General features: G+C 49.0%; 1 long non-coding RNA gene across 2 annotated transcripts in view; it reads left to right on the plus strand.

Moving 5' to 3' along the window:
- Positions 1 to 9,088: 9,088 nt before the first annotated feature.
- Positions 9,089 to 16,783, plus strand: part of LOC137862363 (uncharacterized) — a 30,033-nt gene continuing 22,338 nt past the window's right edge. For both annotated transcript variants that reach the window (XR_011100208.1, XR_011100209.1), the window contains exon 1: positions 9,089 to 9,228. This is a non-coding gene — a long non-coding RNA (uncharacterized lncRNA). The remainder of the gene's footprint in view (positions 9,229 to 16,783) is intronic.

Here is a 16,783-nt window from a genome sequence, read left to right on the forward strand (position 1 = left end):
AGTTGATGTTTTGATTAAAAAGTAACATCAGTTTTTCAAGCTGCTGGACATTTCATATATTCATTAAGTTTTGAAAACAACAACTAGTATTTGCTATTTTAACAAATCGTTTGTTGTTCAAATAGAAATATTTGAAAACTCTGGTGTTCTAGGCCAACCACCTTTGGCACCATGCAATAACTGGCAAATTAATCTATTAATTAATATATCCATATAGCCCAATTAATCTATCCATATAATCAAAGAGGTACTGTGTAATCCACATGGTAATAAGTGAGCACGTCTGCTTGTAAACAGCAATTTGTTTAATGCCTCAATGGCTGCTTGCACAAAAAGATGTGATGACAAGCTCCAACTAGATTTGCAAATTGTGGTGTGTGAGGGGTTGCATAGAGGCTCCCAAAGGGGGTTCAGGTCCACCCAAAGGCTTCCATTGGGAGCACTTTTTGATGGGAGAAACTGACGACATATATGTTTTTTAGGGTCATATTTAGTGTTAGGGTTCCATTTAGAGTTGTTTGGAAAGAGAGAAAATGCAGAGTGCTGTTGTGTGTCAGGTTGCATAAAGGCTACCAGAGGTAGTTCAGGTCCACTCAAAGGTTTCCACTGGGAGCACTTTTTGATGGGAGAAACCGGTGACGCATGGTTTTTTTTTTTTTTTTTTAGGATCCTAATTACAGCTAGGCTTAGTATTTCATTTAGGGTTACATTTAGTTTTGTTTGGAAAGAGAGAAAGCAAAGAGTCCTGTTATGTGTTGTGTTGGAGCGTGGCCATGGGGGTCGACAAGCCCCATGGTTGGCGATAACATTGGACTCAATCATGAGGCCAGGAGGAATGTAAAGTGTTTAGAAGGAACAAAGAAGGACTATTCAGGAGACGCTTTGCCATCTGTGACTGCTTTTTCTTCAGTTGTTAAGACACGGAAGTTTCTGGGTGTTAGTGGTTGGTGGGCAAAGTTGTTTTACCAATTAATATTTAGTGGAAAAGTAACGCTGTAGAGCGAATGCTATAAGAAGGGAGGCTGTCCTCAATAAGAGATAGTTAAAGTTATGTCCTCAGTGAGAGAGTCCTGTCATCTGGAATGAGCCTGAGAAAGTGCATTTTGATAGGGGACTGCCCTGCACTCAGATTTTGTCCTTCCTTCTTGCCTTCCCCTCCTCACCTTCGCCTTTTCCAGCTGTGAGCATTTCTGTGCTCTCAAGACCTTTTCCAGGCACTGCTGTAGACCTGCAGTTTGCTGACCACAGCAGCGGACAGATGTGAATTTTGGATCAGCTGACAGGATGGACTGCTCAGGAAGAGCATCCTTAGCCTTTCCTCACTTGTGAGGTAGACATCAAGGCTAATCTGTCCTGTGTTACCCTCGTGACAAGCTGATCAAGTCAAATAAGGCCTGGCTGGAGTGAACGCAGTTTCATTAACATTAACCCACTTCACACGCAGTTCTTCCCTCACTTAGCCATATGAGGGTAGTGCTTTGTTTTCACCCCAGACCAGTGCTAGAATAGTTGTCTAGATGCTCTAAAACAGCATATGAACATTCAGTACATCTGTGAGAAATCAACCAGGGAAGTTAGGAAGACAAACAGTACTCCCTGACCTCTTCCAACTCCTTCATTTAATGTTGACCTCATTTTGATATGGGTTTGTCTTGCCATTTCTCTTCATTATTTCACCAGATTGGTACCTGTGTCGACTTAAAGGGAAAACAAGCATAAAGTCAATTGCACTTCCTGTAATTACCTAGTTATTAAAAGGGAAAGACATTTATTTAATTTGCTTTGAAACCTATGAGCTCATGAGGTTTGTTAATTTTGTAGGAAGTAAATAAGTTCCAGTGTTCTGTTCTGGAATTTATCACTTTTTACCTATTTCCATTTGAACTCATAGTTCAAGCTCTGCAGGGGTTATGGGTTAGGGTAAGGGTTATGGGTAAGGGTAAGAGTTAGGGCAAGGGTAAGGGTAAGTGTTAGGTTATGAGTTAGGGTAAGTGTAAGGTAAGGGTAAGCTTTAGGGTATGGGTAAGGGGTAGGCTAAGTGGAAGGGTTAGGGTAAGGGTCAGGGTTAGAGTAAGGGTAAGGGTATGGATAAGGGTAAGGGTTAGTGTAACTGTTAGGCTTACGGTAGGGGTGAAGGTAAGGATATGGGTTAGCATAACGGTATGGGTAAGGGTAAGGGTTAGGGTAAGTGTAAATATAAGTGTTAGGGTAAGGTTTGGAGTAAGGGTTAGTGTTAGGGTAAGTGTTAGGGTAAGGGTTAGGTTAAAGGTATGATTTAGGGTTAGGGTACCGGAAAGGGTAAGGGTTAGTGTAAGGGTTAGGGTTAGGTTAAGGATAAATGGAAGGGTATGGGTTAGCGAAAGGGTATTGGTATTGGTACAGGTAAGGGTAAGTGTACAGTTTATGGTAAGAGTAAGATTAAGGGTAAGTGTAAGGCTTAGGGTAAGTGTAAATTAAGTGTTAGGGTAAGGTTTAGAGTAAGGTTAAGGGTAAGAGTTAGTGTTAGGGTAAGGGTAAGGCTAATTGTTAGGGTAAGGGTTAGAGTAAGTGTTAGGGTTGCGATAAGGGTAAGGGTTAGTGTAAGGGTTAGATTAAGGGTAAAGGTAAGAATATGGGTTAGCCGAAGGGTATGGGCACAGATAAGGGTAAGTGTTAGGGAAAGGGTTAAGGTAAGGATAAGGGTAAGGGTTAGGGTAAGGTTAAGGGTAAGGGTAATTGTTAAGGTTATGGTAATCATAAGAGTAAGGTAACGTTTATTGTAAGGGTAAGTGTAAGGCTAATTGTTAGGATAAGGGTAAGAGCAAGGGTTAGGATAAGGGTAAGTGTAAGGGTTAGGGTAAGTGTAAGTGCTAAGGGTAAGGGTAAAGGTAAGTGTTACGGCAAGGTTAAGGGTAAGGGTAAGAGTAAGAGTAAGGTTTAGACTAAGAGTTAGGGTTAGAGTAAGGGTTAGGATAAGGATAAAGGTAAGAGTAAGTGTAATTGTAAGGTTAAGGGTAAGGATAAGGGTAAGGTTTAGTGTAAGGGTTAGGGTTAGAGTAAGTGTAAAGTTAACGGTATGGGTTAGCATAAGTGTATGGGTACAGGTTAGGGTAAGGGTTGCGGTAAGGGTTAGGGTAAGAGTAAGGGTTAGGGGTAAGGGTTTGGTTAAGCATTAGTATAAGGGTTAGGGTAAGGATAATGGTAAGTGTACTGGTAAATGTAATGGTAAGGGTAAGAGTAAGGATAAGAATAAGGGTAAGAGGAATGGTAAGGGTAAGAGTGAGGTTAGGGTAAAGGTAAAGGTAAGAGTAAGTTTAGGGTAAGGGTATAGCTTATGGTATGGATTAGCATAAGCTTATGGGTAAGGGTAATGGTTAGGGTAAGGGTAACATTAAGGGTAAGCATAAGGCTAAGTGTAAGTTTAACAGTTAGGGTTAGGGTAAGGGTAAATGTAAGGGTTAGGGTGAGGGTAAGGGTAAGGTTAGGGTAAGGGTTAGTGTAAGGTTTAGATTAAGGGTAAGGGGTAGGTGTAGCAGAAAGGGTAAGGGGTAGGGTAAGGGTAAGGTTAAAGGTTAGGGTAAGTGTTAGGGTAAGGGCAAGCATAAGGGTAAGGATTAGGGTAACGGTTAGGGTAAGGTTTACTGTAAGGGTAAGCATAAGGGTAACGGACAGGGTAAGGGTTAGTGTAAGGGTAAGGGTAAAGGGTAAGGGTAAGGATAAGTGTAAATGGAAGTGTTAGGGTAAGGGTAACTGTAAGGGTAAGGGAAAGGGTTAGTTTAAGGATTCTGGTAAGGGTTACGTTAAGGTTAAGGTAACAACGGTTAGTGTAAGGGTTACAGTAAGGGTTAGGTTAAGCGTTATTGTAAGTGTAAGGGTTAGGGTAAGGGTAACGGTAAGGGTTAGGGTAAGCTTAAGATTCAGGGTAAGGATAAGGGTAAGGGTATGGGTAAGGTTAAGGGTAAGGGTTATGGTTACTGTAAGGGTAAGGTTATGGATTACCATAAGTGTATGGTTATGGATAAGGGTAAAGGTAAGTGTTATGGTAAGGGTTAGGGTAAGGGTAATTGTAAGGGTAAGCGTAAGGGTAAGGTTTAGGGTAAGGGTAAGCGTACGGTTTACGGTAAGGGTTAGGGTAACTGTAAGGTAAGGGTTAGAGTAAGGGTAAGGGAAAGAGTAAGGCTAAGGGTAAGATTTACTGTAAGGGTTAGGGTATGGGTTAGCATAAGTGTATGATTACGGGTAAGGGTTACGGTAAGGGAAAGGGTAAGGTTTAGGGTAAGGGTAAGAGTAACGTTAAGGGTAACGGTACCGGTAAGGGTAAGTGTAAGGGTTAGGGTTTTGGCAAGGGTTGGGGTAAGGATAAGGGTAAGGGTTAGGGTAAGTGTTTGGGTAATGTAAGTGTTAGGGTATGGGTTAGGGTAAGGGTTAGGGTAAGGGTAAGTAGGGTTAGGGTAAGGGTTATGGTAAGGGTTACTTTAAGCGTTATTGTAAAGGTAAGGGTCAGGGTAATAGTAAAAGTTAGGGTAAGTATAAGAGTAAGGGTAAGGCTAAAGGTAAGTGTAATGGTAAGGGTAAATATAAGGGTATGGGTTAGCATAAGGGTATGGTTACGGTTAAGGGTAAAGGTAAGGGTTAGGGAAAGTGATAAGGTAAGGGTAAGGATAAGGGTAAGGGTAAGTGTTAGGGTTAGGGCAAGGATTAGATTAAGTGTTAGAGCAAATTTTAGGGTAAGGGTTAGGGTAACGGTAAGTGTAAGGGTTCGGGTAAGGGTATAGGTAATCGTACTGGTAAGGGTATGGGTAAGGGTAAGGATTAGGGTTAAGGTTTCGGTAAGGGTGAGGTTAAGGTTTAAGGTAAGATTAAGGGTAAGAGTTAGGGTAAGGGTGTTAGGGTATGGGTAAGGTGATGGTTAGGGTTAGGGCAAGTGTTAGGGTAAGGAAAAGAGTAAATGTTAGGGTAATGGTTTGGGTTATTGTAAGTATTAGGGTATGGGTTAGAGTAAGGGTTAGGGTAAGGGTAAGTGTAAAGGTTAGGGTAAGTTTAAGGGTAAGGGTAAGGGCAACGGTAAGGGTAACCTTAAGGGTAGGGGTAAGGGTAAGGCTAATGGAAGGTTAAGGATTAGGGTAAGGGTTAGGGTAAAGATAAGATTAAGGGTAAGAAGGGATATGGTAATGGTTACGGTAAGGATTAGGTTAAGCATTAGGGTAAGGGTTATGGTAAAGGTAAATGTAAGGGTTAGGGTAAGGGTACGGCTAAGGGTTAGGGTACGGATAAGGTTAAGAGTAAGGGTTACGGTAAGGATTAGGTTAAGCATTAACGTAAGGTAAGGGTTAGGGTAAGTGTAAGGTTTAGGGTTAGGGCAAGGGTAAGGGTAAGTGGTAGGGTAATGGTTAGGGTAAGGATAAGTTTTAGAGTATGTATTAGCGTAAAGGTTAGGATAAGTGTAAGTGTAAGCGTTAGGGTAAGGGTATGGGTAAGGGTTTAGGTAATGGTAAGTGTTAGGGGAAGGGTTAGGGTAAGGGTAATAGTAATGTTTAGGGTAAAGGTAAGGGTAAGAGTAATGGTAAGTGTATGGGTAAGGGTATGTGTATGGGAAAGCGGAAGTGTTAGAAAAAGGGTTAGTGTAATTGTTAGTGTAAGGGTTAGGGTAAGGGTAAGGCAAAGGGTAAAGGTAATGCTAAGGGTTAGGGTAAGGGTAAGGCAAAGGGTAAAGGTAATGCTAAGGGTTAGGGTAAGGGTAAGGCAAAGGGTAAGGGTAAAGATATTCATAAGGGTAAGGATAAAGGTATGGGTAAGGGTAAAGCTAAGGATAACGGTAAGGCTTAGGGTATGGTTTAGTGTAACTGTTATGGTTAGGGTAAGGGTAAAGGTAAGGTTATGGATTAGAATAAGTGTATGGTTATGGGTAAGGATTAAGGTAAGTGTTACGGTAAGAGTAAGGATAAGGGTTAGGGTAAGGGTAGGTGTAATGTTTACAGTAAGGGTCAGGTTAAGGGTAAGGTGAGGATAAGGGTAAGGTTTAGGGTAAGGGTAAGAATAAAGGTTTGGGTAAGGGTAAAGGAAAAGGTAAGGGTAAGATTAACTTTTATTGTTTAGGGTTAAGGGTAAGAATAAAGGTAAGAGTATGGGTTAGCATAAGTGTATGGTTTAGGGTAAGGGTAAATGTAAGGGTTAGAGTAAGGGTAAGGATAAGGGTAAGAAGGGTTAGGGTAAGGGTTACGGTAGGGGTTTGCTTAAGCGTTAGGGTAAGGGTAAGGGTTAGGGTAAGGGTAAGGGTTAGGGTAAGGGTAATGGTAAGTATATGGATAAGTGTAATGGTAAGGGTAAGGACCCTTATGGTAATGGTAGGGACCCTAACGGTAATGGTAAGGACCCTTACCATTACACTTATCCATACACTTACCATTACCCTTAGGTGAAGGGTAAGGTTAAGAGTAAGGGTAAGAGTAACGATAAGAATAAGGGGAAGGGGAAGGATACGGGTAAGGTTAAGAGTTAGGGTAAGGGTAATGTTAAGGGTTAGGGTAAGGGATAGGGAAGGGATAGGGTAAGGGTAAGGTTAGGGCAAGGGTTAGGGTAAGGGTAAGTGTAAGGGTATGGGTAAGGTCATCGGTAACGGTAAGTGTAAGGGTAAGTGTAATGGTAAGGGAAAGGGTTAGCGTAAGGCTTAGGGTAAGGGTATTGTTTAGGGTAAGGATAAGGGTAAGCTTTAGGTTTAGGGTAAGGGTAAAGGTAAGGGTATGGGTTTGCATAAGTGTATGGTTACGGGTAAGGGTAAAGGTAAGGGTTAGGTTAAGGGATAGGGTAAGGTTAAGGGTAATGGTAAGGGTAAGAGTTAGGGTTATGGCAATGATTAGGGTAAGGATAAGAGTAAGTGTTAGGGCAATTGTTAGGGTAATGGTAAGTGTTACGTATGGGTTAGGGTAAGGGTAAGGGTAAGAAGGGATAGGGTAAGGGTTAGGGTAAGGATTAGGTTAAGCATTAGGGTAAGGGTAAGTGTTAGGGTAAATGTTAGGGTAAGGGTAAGTTTTAGAGTATGGGTAGCGTAAGGGTTAGGATAAGGGTAAGTGTACGTGTTAGGGTAAGGGTAATAGTAAGGTTTAGGTTAATGGTAAGGGTAAGGATAAGGTTAAGGGTAAGTGTAATAGTAAGGGTAAGGGTACAGGTTAGGGTAAGGGTAAGAGGGTATGGGTAAGTTCAGGGTAAGGGTAAATGTAGAGGTTAGGGTAAGGATAAGTGTTAGGGTAAGGGATAAGATAAGGGTAAGGGTAATGGTTAGGGTTAGGGTAAGGATAAGGGTAAGGGTAAATGTTAGGGTAAGGGTTTGGGTTATTGTAAGTGTTTGGGTTAGAGTAAAGGTTAGGGTAAGTGTAAGCGTAAGGGTTAGGGTAAGTTTAAGGGTAAGGGTAAGGATATCGTTAGGGTATGGGTAAGTGTTAGGGTAATGGTAAGTGTAACGTTTAGGGTAAGAGTAAGGGCGAGGGTTAGGGTAAGGGTACAAGTGTTAGGGTACAGGTTATTTTAAGGGTAACGGTAAGAGTAAGGGTTAGGTTAAGGGTAAGGGTTAGGGTAAGTGTAAGGGTTATGGTTAGTGTAAGGGTAAGAGTTAGGTTTAATGTAAGAGTAAGGGTAAGGATAAGTGTAAATGTAAGTGTTAGGGTAAGGGATAGGGTAAGGGTAAGAGTAAGTGTTAAGGTAGGCGTTAAGGGTAAGTGTAACGTTAAGGGTAAGTTTAAAGGAAAGGGGAAGGGTAAGGATTTGGGTAATGTTAAGGATAAGAAGGGTTAGAGTAAGTGTTACGGTAAGGGTTAGGTAACGCAGTGTACAACCTGGGACATCACACCCAGAGCTGCCTCTGGCAAGGTGAGTGAGGAACAGATGTAGCAGTTGTTGTGTTGTAGGTCTCACTGTTACTCTAAGCATCCCCTCTTTGTCTTTTAGAGGTGGTGTAGCTGTTTGAAGAGGGTAGATTGAAGCATACGCCTTGGGGGCTGGTAAGCAGGCAGAGGTAAGGGAGCAGATGAGAGTAACTTACCTAGTTGTGCTGTGTGTTTGGATGCTGCCTCGGCCTATGCTTTTCTTTTTCTTTTACAGGTGTCTCGCACAGGCTCAAAGGAGCAAACTGTACTCTGAAGAGCTGTGTAAGAAGAGGGGCTGGTCATGAGCTGGGTTGGAGCAGAACGGCCAAGTAGCACAAGGTGACTATGAAAGGTGTCAGTCTTGCTTTGCGGGTGCCGTGGCAGGCTCTCCACAGAAGCGACTGAGGATATGAGATAAAGCCAGAGTGCGACAAGGAGCGGCACGTGCAGGGATGGTTGCCAGGCGCTGCGGTGGCTTTCTCTTCTGTTCATCAGGTGCCACAGGCAAGGTGGGTTGTAACATCAGTCTTTATATTCACATGAAAGCAGTTCACTTGAATGCCACAGTGCATCTGAGAAGGGTGTTCTAGCAGAAAAAGCTTGTCTGGCACGGTGGTTCCTGATGGCAGCGTGTTTCCTCAGGTGAAGAGGTTCCTGGAGCCCCATCTCACGTAGTCTGCGTGTGCCTTGAGGAGGAATTCTGCTTTCCAGCCGTCCCTAAAGCTAAGTTTGGCTTGAAATGCCCTGTCTGTGTGTTGGGTGGGGTTGTACCTTGGCATGTGCGTGGTATGTGCATGGGGATGGCTTTTAAGTCAGTGCAGCAGGGGAAAGGGATCCAGTAACAACTGGGTAAAGAGGCTATGGATTCATCCTTTTCAGCCCAGCGTGTGGCAGTCAGGGCAGTTCTGGTATGTGTTCTATGGTGTATGGTTGTTTCTGTGTACTATAGTATCCATTACCAGGTCTTGTTCCCATAGTTGTTGGCTTCTGCAGTGCTTGCTGAGCGGGACTTGGAAAGGCTGATCTCTCTCAAGAGCTTGATGTTGTCTGCTTTTCTTGATGGTAGCCATCATGGCCTGCAGTCTCTTGCTTGTGTGTGTTCGTGCTCATGTACGGTTTGGGAGCCTGGCTCCATGTGGTTTTGGGTCCCGGTTCTGTACTTCTTGACTGCTGTTTCTGGTCTGGGGGGAGGGATGGCTCCCTGCATTGCTCTGGCTGGCCCGCCCTGCGCCGCCCCCCTCCCGCTGCCGCCGCCGCGTGGTGCCGGTCCCCCCGCCCCCGCCACCCACTTCCCCCGCCGCCGCCGCGTGGTGCCGGTCCGCCCTGGCCCGGCCGCATTGAAGCTGTGAGGAGCTGAAGAAGACCTAGTGAAAGAGAGGTATTGCAGCAGGTAGGCTGTGCCTGTGAGGTGCCTGAGGATCTGCCTTTTTTTTTTTTTCTTTTGTGGCTGCTTCTTGCAGTCTCGGAGAGGTGAATCCTCTCCAGAGTGCTGAGGAAACGCGGGAGGGTCGTCAGCCTAGTCAGTGTCCCTAAGTAAGGGTCCCCCTAAGGCAAGTCTCTGAAGTGTTTCCCCTCTGTTTTAGTGGTGCTGTGGTAGGCGTTGCTCAGAATCTGCTGAGGGTCTGAGGTGGGGGGGGGGGGGGGAGCTGCTTGTACACTGTTGGAGCCTGGGTTGGGGGGGGAGGTTTGGAGCTGCTTCTACACCTTTGGGGCTGGCCTCGGGGATGGAGGGGTTGGGTGCAGGTTGTATACTGTAGGGGCCTGTGTTTGGGGGGGCTTGGGGCCTCCGTCTGGGGGAGGGGTGGGAGCTGTTTGTACACCTTTGGGGCCTGCATCTGGGGGTGGTTGGGAACTGCTTGTACACTATGGGGGCCTGCATCTTGAGGGAGGGTTGGGGCTGTTTGTACAACTTTGGGGCCTGCATCTGGGGGTGTTGGGAGGTGCTTGTACACTGTAGGGGCCTATGTTTAGGGGGGCTTGGGGGCCTCCCGGGGGAGGGGTTGGGAGCTGCTTATATAGGGTAGGGGGCCTGCCTTTTGCAGGGGTTGGGAGCTGCTTGTAGAATTTGGGGCCCTGTGTCTGGGGGGGTGGGTTGGGGCCTGTGTCTCAGGGGTGTCGGGGACTGGTTGTACGCCTTTGGGGCCTGTCTCTGGGGGGGGGAGCTACTTGTGCACTTTTTGGGCCTGTATTTGAGGGGGGTTGGGAGCTGCTTGTACACTTTAGCGGCCTGGGTCTCAGAGGGGGGTCTGGGCTGTTTGTACACCTTTGTGGCCTGTGTTTGGGGGGGGGGGCTGTGCCTGGGGGAGTTGGGAGGTGCTAGTACACTCTAGGTGCCTCCATTTGGGGGTCTTTGGGGCCTCCCTTTGAGAGGGAGGGAGTTGGGAGTTGGTTGTACACCTCTGCGTCCCATGTTTTGAGGAGGGGGGCGGGGGGTTGGGACCTCTCTGAAGGGGTGGCTTGTGAGCTGCTTGTACACCTTTGGGACCTGTGTCTGGGGGAGGGGGGGGGGGGGGGCGGGTCTGGGGCCAGTGTCTGGGTGGAGTCCAGTTCTTGGGAGGGGGTGGGAGCTGCTTGTGGGCAGTTGGGGTCTGCATCTGGGTGTGGTTGGTGCCTGCTTCTGTTGGCAGTTTGGGGCCTGCTTGTAGACTTCTGCAGCCTGGGTTTGGGGGCTTTTCTGTAACATTTGGGGTCTGCATTTTTTCTTTGGGATGCATCTTGAGCTTTTGAGGCCTAGCTGTAGCGTTCGGGGCCTGCGTCTGGGGCTTTTCTGTAGCATTTTGGTCACGTATTTGTGATTTGGGGCCTGTATCTACGCTTCCCACTATACCTCCTATTATTTTCCTTAACATGGTAATTCCTGCTCTGGCAATTTCTCTAGGACACTTCTTAAACAGAAGTCTAGGCATATAAGTCACATTTCAAGTAATCTATTTCAATTCAGACAATTTCAAGAGTTAAATACATAGCTTATCCATGAGTTCCTTGAGAACTCCGTAGTGAAATGCTGCCTGAGCCTTTTGACTTGTTACTTCTGTTTCTGTGTCAAAACTTGTTCTGTATCATTTCAGTTGGAGATGGATTCTTTGATATCTGTGCCAAGAAAAACCTTCCTTCTGTAGGAGCCCTTCAGTGTACACAGAGCAGAGAAAGAGCAGCTATTCTGCAAGTTGGTACTCAGGCTGGTTTTGGCTTCCCATGTTGTTAGTACATTCCCATGTTGTTTTGCAATCTTTTCTCTTTTCAGTAGTTACATAATAAAACTTTTTCAAAGGATGCCTCCCTGTTTTCAGTAGCCTCCTTATGCCCTGAGATTTAGCTGTCCTTGTATTCTTTTGCTCTTCATCTTTTGATATAAGTCGTATAGTTGTTGGACCCCCGGACTCCGGGACGGCCACCGTGCTGAGCTCTAGGTTGCCTACCTCTGGAGGGGCGGGAGGCGGCTGTCCTGATCTTCTGGGTTCTGGCCTCGGGCGGTGCGGGGGCTGCTGTCAAAGGGCCAGGGAGTCTGGCAATGGGTGGCACAGGGGCTGGCTGCCCCGTGGTCTGTCCTCGGGCAGATGGGGGGGCAGCATTCCCAGGGCCCAGAGAACCGGCCTCGGGCAGCCTGGCGGCCAGCAGTCCCAAGCCCCGAGGGGGCAAGTTTCGGGTGGCAAGGGGGCCCAGCTGTCCCTTTACCTGGGGTGGACGTCCTCAGGCTCATGAGGCCCAGGTTTCCCGGGATCCTGGGAGCCGGCTTCTGGAGGCACGGTGGCCAGTTGTCCCGTGTCCTGGGGGGCCATCCTTGGGTGCCGTCGGTACTGGCCGTGCCATGAAGCGGGAGGCTGTGGTCTGCCGGCTCGGGGACTGGCTGTCACGGAGACCGGGGGTTCTCTCCCGCAGAGCGGCGGCCTGCCTTCCCGACCTCCTGGTTGCCCCCATCCGGAGGCACGGGATCCCACTGTCCCGAGCCCCTGGGCTCCGGTCTTGGGCGCCATGTGTTCTATCCGCATTGTCGTCCGGGTACAACGTCAGGCGGCTCGGGGACGGCGATCCCAGGACATGGGTATCCGGCCACAAGCGGCGTGGGGGTTGGTGTACAGTGAAGCAGGAGGCTGTCCTCTGCCGGCTTGGGGACTGGCCGTCCCGGAGACTGGCGGTTCTGTCCTGTGCGGAGCGGCAGCCAGTGGTCCCAAGGCCCTGGGCTCCAGTCCTGGGCGACGTGTGTGCTAGCCGCACTGGGGTCCGGGGCCAACCTCAAGCAGCTCTTGGACGTGGTCCCGTGTGCGGGAGTTCGGCCACAGGCTGAACGGGTGCTGGCTGTCCCGTGTTCCTGGGGTCCATCCTTGGGTGCCATGGGTGCCGGCCGTGCCGTGATCGGGAGACTGGCTGTCCTGGAGACCAGCGGATAGGTCCCGTGCGGAGCAGCCAACATCCTTCCCAAGCTCACGGTTGCCTCCTTCCGGAAACGCGGGATCCGACTGTCCTGAGCCCCTGGGCTCCGGTCTTGGGCGACGTGTGTGCTAGCCGCACCAGGGTCCAGGGCCAAACTCTAGTGGATCGGGGACTGGCCCAGCCGGAGACTGCCGATTCTGTCCTGTGCGGAGCGGCAGCCGGCGGTCCTGAGTCCCTGGGCTCTGGTCTTGGGTGACGTGTGTGCTAGCCGCACCGGGGTCCGGAGCTGACCTCAGGCGGCTCGGGGACGGCAGTCCCAGTTGCAGGAATTGGGCCACGGGCTGCGTGGGGGCTGTCCCGTGTCCCGGGAGGTCCGTCCTCGGGCGCCGTCTATGTCGGCCATGCCGTGATCGGGAGGCTATCTTCCGCCCAGCTCAGGGACTGGTTGTCCCGGAGACCAGCGGATCGGTCCCGTGCAGAGCTGCAGACGTTCCCGGTTGCCTCCATCTGGAGGTGCGGGATCTGACCGTCCCGAGCTCCTGCTCTCCGGTATTGTTCGCCTTGTGTGCTAGCCGTACTGGGGACCTGGGCTGACCTCGAGTGGTTCGGGGACAGCGGTCCTGTGTGCCGGAGTTCGGCCACGGGCTGCGCGGTGGCTGGCTGTCCCGTGTTCCGGGGGTCCGTCCTCAGGCGCTGTGGGTGCTGACCATGCCGTGAAGCGGGAGGCTGTCTTCCACCGGCTCGGGGACTGGCTGTCATGGAAGATGGGGTTACTGTCCCATGTGGTGCGGTGGCCGGCCTTCCCGAGTTCCCTGTGTCCTCCATCCGCAGGCGCGGGATCCGACCATCCTGAGCCCCTTGGCTATGGTCTTGTACGACGCGTGTGCTAGCCACACTGGGGTGCGGGGCCGACCTAGAGCGGCTTGGGGATGGTGGTCCCGTGTGCGGGAGTTCGGCCATGGGCTGTGCAGGGGCCAGCTTTCCCATGTTCTGGGGGTCCATCCTTGGGCGCCGGCCGTGCCGTGAAGCGGGAGGCTGTCATCCACCGGCTCGGGGACTGGCCATCACAGAGACCAGGGTGTTCTGTCCTGTGCGGAACTGTGCCCTGCTGTCCCGAACCACTGGGCTCCGGTCTTGAGCGACGTGTGTGCTAGCTGCACCGGTGTCCGGGGCCAACCTCAACTGGTTCAGAGAGAGTCGTCCCATTTTGTGGGAGTTGGGCCATGGGCTTCATGGGGGCCAGCTTTCCTGTGTTCCAAGGGTCCGTCCTCGGGCACCGTGGGTGCCGGCTGTGCCGTGAAGCGGGAGGCTGTTGTCCGCAGGCTCGGGGACTGGCCATCCCGGAGACCGGGGTGTTCTGTCCCGTGCAGAGCGGCGGACGGCCTTCCCGAGCCCCTGGGCTTCGGTCTTGGGCGACGTGTGTGCTAGCCGCACCAGGGTCCGGGATCGACCTTGAGCGCCTCGGGGACGGCGGTCTCGTGTGCGGGAGTTCGGCCACGGGCTGCGCGAGGGCTGGCTATACTGTGTCCCGGGGATCCATCCTCGGGCGCCATGGGTTTCGGCCGTCCTGTGATCGGGTGGCTGTCGTCCAACAGCTTGGGGACTGGCTGTCCTGGAGACCGGGGGGTTCTGTCCCGTGCGGAGCAGCGCCTGGCCGTACCAAATCCCTGGGCTCTGGTCCTGGGCGAAGTGTGTGCTAGCCGCACTGGGGTCCTGGTGCCATCTCGGCCAGCTTCTGGACGGCAATCCCAGGACACTAGTGTCCGGCCACAAGCGGCGTAGGGACTGGCCATGCCGGGAAGCCGGAGGTTGTCGTCTGCCGGCTCGGGGACAGCCGTCGTGGAGACAAGTGGATCGGTCCCGTGCGGAGCGGCGGACGGCCTTCCCGAGCTCCCAGTTACCTCCATCCGGAGGCACAGGATTTCACCGTCCTTAGCCCCTAAGATCCGATTTTGGGTGCCGTGCGTGCTATCCGCTACGTCATCCGGGTCCGACGTCGGGCGACTGGGGTATGGTGATCCCAGGACACGGATGTCCGGTTATGAGCGGCATGGGGGTTGGCCATGCCGGGAAGCCGGAGGCTGTCATGTGCCAGCTCGGGAATGTGCTGTCCTGGAGACCGAAGTTTGGGTCCCGTTCGGAGCGGTGGCCGGTCTTCACGAGCTCCCGGTTGCCTTCATGCGGAGGCGTGGGATCCGACCGTCTGGAACACCTGGGATCCTGTCCTGGGCAACATGTATGCTAGCCGCACCAGGGTCCAGGTGCCATCTCGGGTAGCTTTTGGACGGCGATCCCAGGACACTGGTGTCCAGCCACCGCCGATGTTAGGGCCGGCATTCCGGAGCCCCTTGGATCCAATCCTGGGCGACGTGTGTGCTAGCCGCACCAGTGAATGGAGCCGACCTCGAGCGGCTCGTGGACGGCGATCCCTGAAAACAGGTGTCTGGCCACGAGCAGTGTGGGTGTCGGCCTTGCCGTGAATCGGGTGGCTGTCGTCCACCGGCTTAGGGACTGGCTGTCCTGGAGACCGCGGGGTTCGGTTCCGTGCGGAGCAGTGGCCAGCCGTCCCAAACCCCTGGGCTCTGGTCCTGGGCAACGTGTGTGCTAGCCACACTGGGGTCCAGGGCCGACTTCGTGAGTTTTGGGGACGGCGATCCCGGAGACTGCGTGCCCAGCCATGGGCGGTGTGGGGGCCGGCTGTTCCATGTCCCGAGGGTCCTCAAACTCTTCCAACATCCTGTTCCAGATAAAATAAATACCATGAAGCTAGTCTGATCCTTTTTTTTTTTTCTTTTTCATCTAGCTTAAGCAGTCAGACTTTTGCTGTATTCCTTACAGTACTTTTGCTGCTCGTTAGTATTTGCTAGATGTCATCAATGCTGCTATTACAGGCAGAACTCCACACACACACTTCATAGCAATACTTCATTGCCACTGCTGTGGTTTTTCATCCTGACTATCACATTAGGTCAGTTATAGTCAAGCTTTCTCCATTCTTCTTGATCTCTCTACTGCTCCATCTAAAAGGTCTTTCTGTGTCTTTCAGGATACCTAAATATGTGTCTGTTCAGGTTCTTCAAACAAGTTTTCTAATCAACTATACACGTATACACGTGTATTCAACTACTATCAAACTATCATTTAATCATGTTAAATCATGCTAGAATAGCAGAAGTGAACCTCTGCAATACATTTAAAATCTGATAATCTAAAAGTTCAAAGCAAACTTTCCAGTTCAAATTTTATTAAATTGAAATTAAAGCCTGAGTTTTGCAGCACACTAGTACAGTCTTCAAAAACACCCACACAACAGAAATAGAAATACTACACTGAGAAACCTGTTTATGGAAAAAGGTGATGCTTCTGCTTTCTAAAAATACCCAAGCCCAAACAGTGCTTCCCCTAAAATTGATTCGACGAGTCCACACAAGTGGTTACAACTTGCAGCAGAATAAGGACTACACAATACTTTGAGAGTGATTTTTTTTTAAACCATAGCTAACCAGGTAAGTAGAACAGAGAAAATGGATACTGTTCCTACCCTCTCCCCCCCCCAAGACATTCTCAAAAAGAATTACAAGTTCTTGCAAAGACTCTGAGGTGGCACTTCCAGGTGTTTACTAAGGTTCACTCCATACATATTTAGGTGCAAAAATACAAGTAGCCACTGGTTAATACTGCTTCTGTTCCTGTACTAATTAATGTTTAAAATATTGCTTCTTTTCTTGATCAGCCACTCTGACTGAGAATAAAGTCATCATATACCATGAAACTTTGCAAAAAAAAAAAAAAACAACAAACAAAACAGTTTTACATTCAGACAGACTGAAGCAAAAGGCACAAATCACCAGGTGTCATGCTTGGACAGGGGAAATCATGACACATAAATGGTATTACAAAATAAATCAAGGATACAGAAATATTTCTACATAAAGAGCAAGAAATACCCTAATTAAGCGCAAATCTTCATATATAAAAAGCCTGGAAGCATCACTTTTTAATGAAAAACAGCAAACCCCTTCAAAACATTGTATAAAATTGATTTTTGGCATGGAGGAAAGGGTTAAAAAAAATCAAGCTTTAATGATGAAATACTGTCCTTTAACAAAACAAAAGATCTAATATGACTATTTCACCACAGAAAACTAGCTTCTTGGCAGTAAAACGTCAGCCCAGTCCATTTAGAAAAATATGTTTACTTGGAGCAATGAATTCTATTGTTGGTGTAAAAGCAGACAACAATTAATTCTGATGCCAGCACAGGAATCTTTGTGTAGTCAGAAAGAAAATCAGGGAACGGGCTTCTGCCTGTAATGAGGAAATCTGCAGGTGCACTACAGGAACAGCATTCCCTTTGTGGAGAAATACAATGTGTTTTTAACTTCCAATTTTACGGAAGATTTGAAAGCTTGTATTTTCTTATAAAAAGTCATTCTACTCAAAGATTCTTAATACCAAAACAGTTTTCAAGTTTCTTTAAAAAAAAAAATGTGCAAGGACAGGTCTGAGAAAAGAAAACAGCACGTTTGTGTTACCTGATCTTTATAGAGTAACCATCATTCCTCAGTGAATAA

Source organism: Anas acuta, chromosome 11 (genome assembly GCF_963932015.1).
Source record: "Anas acuta chromosome 11, bAnaAcu1.1, whole genome shotgun sequence".
NCBI lineage: Eukaryota > Metazoa > Chordata > Aves > Anseriformes > Anatidae > Anas > Anas acuta.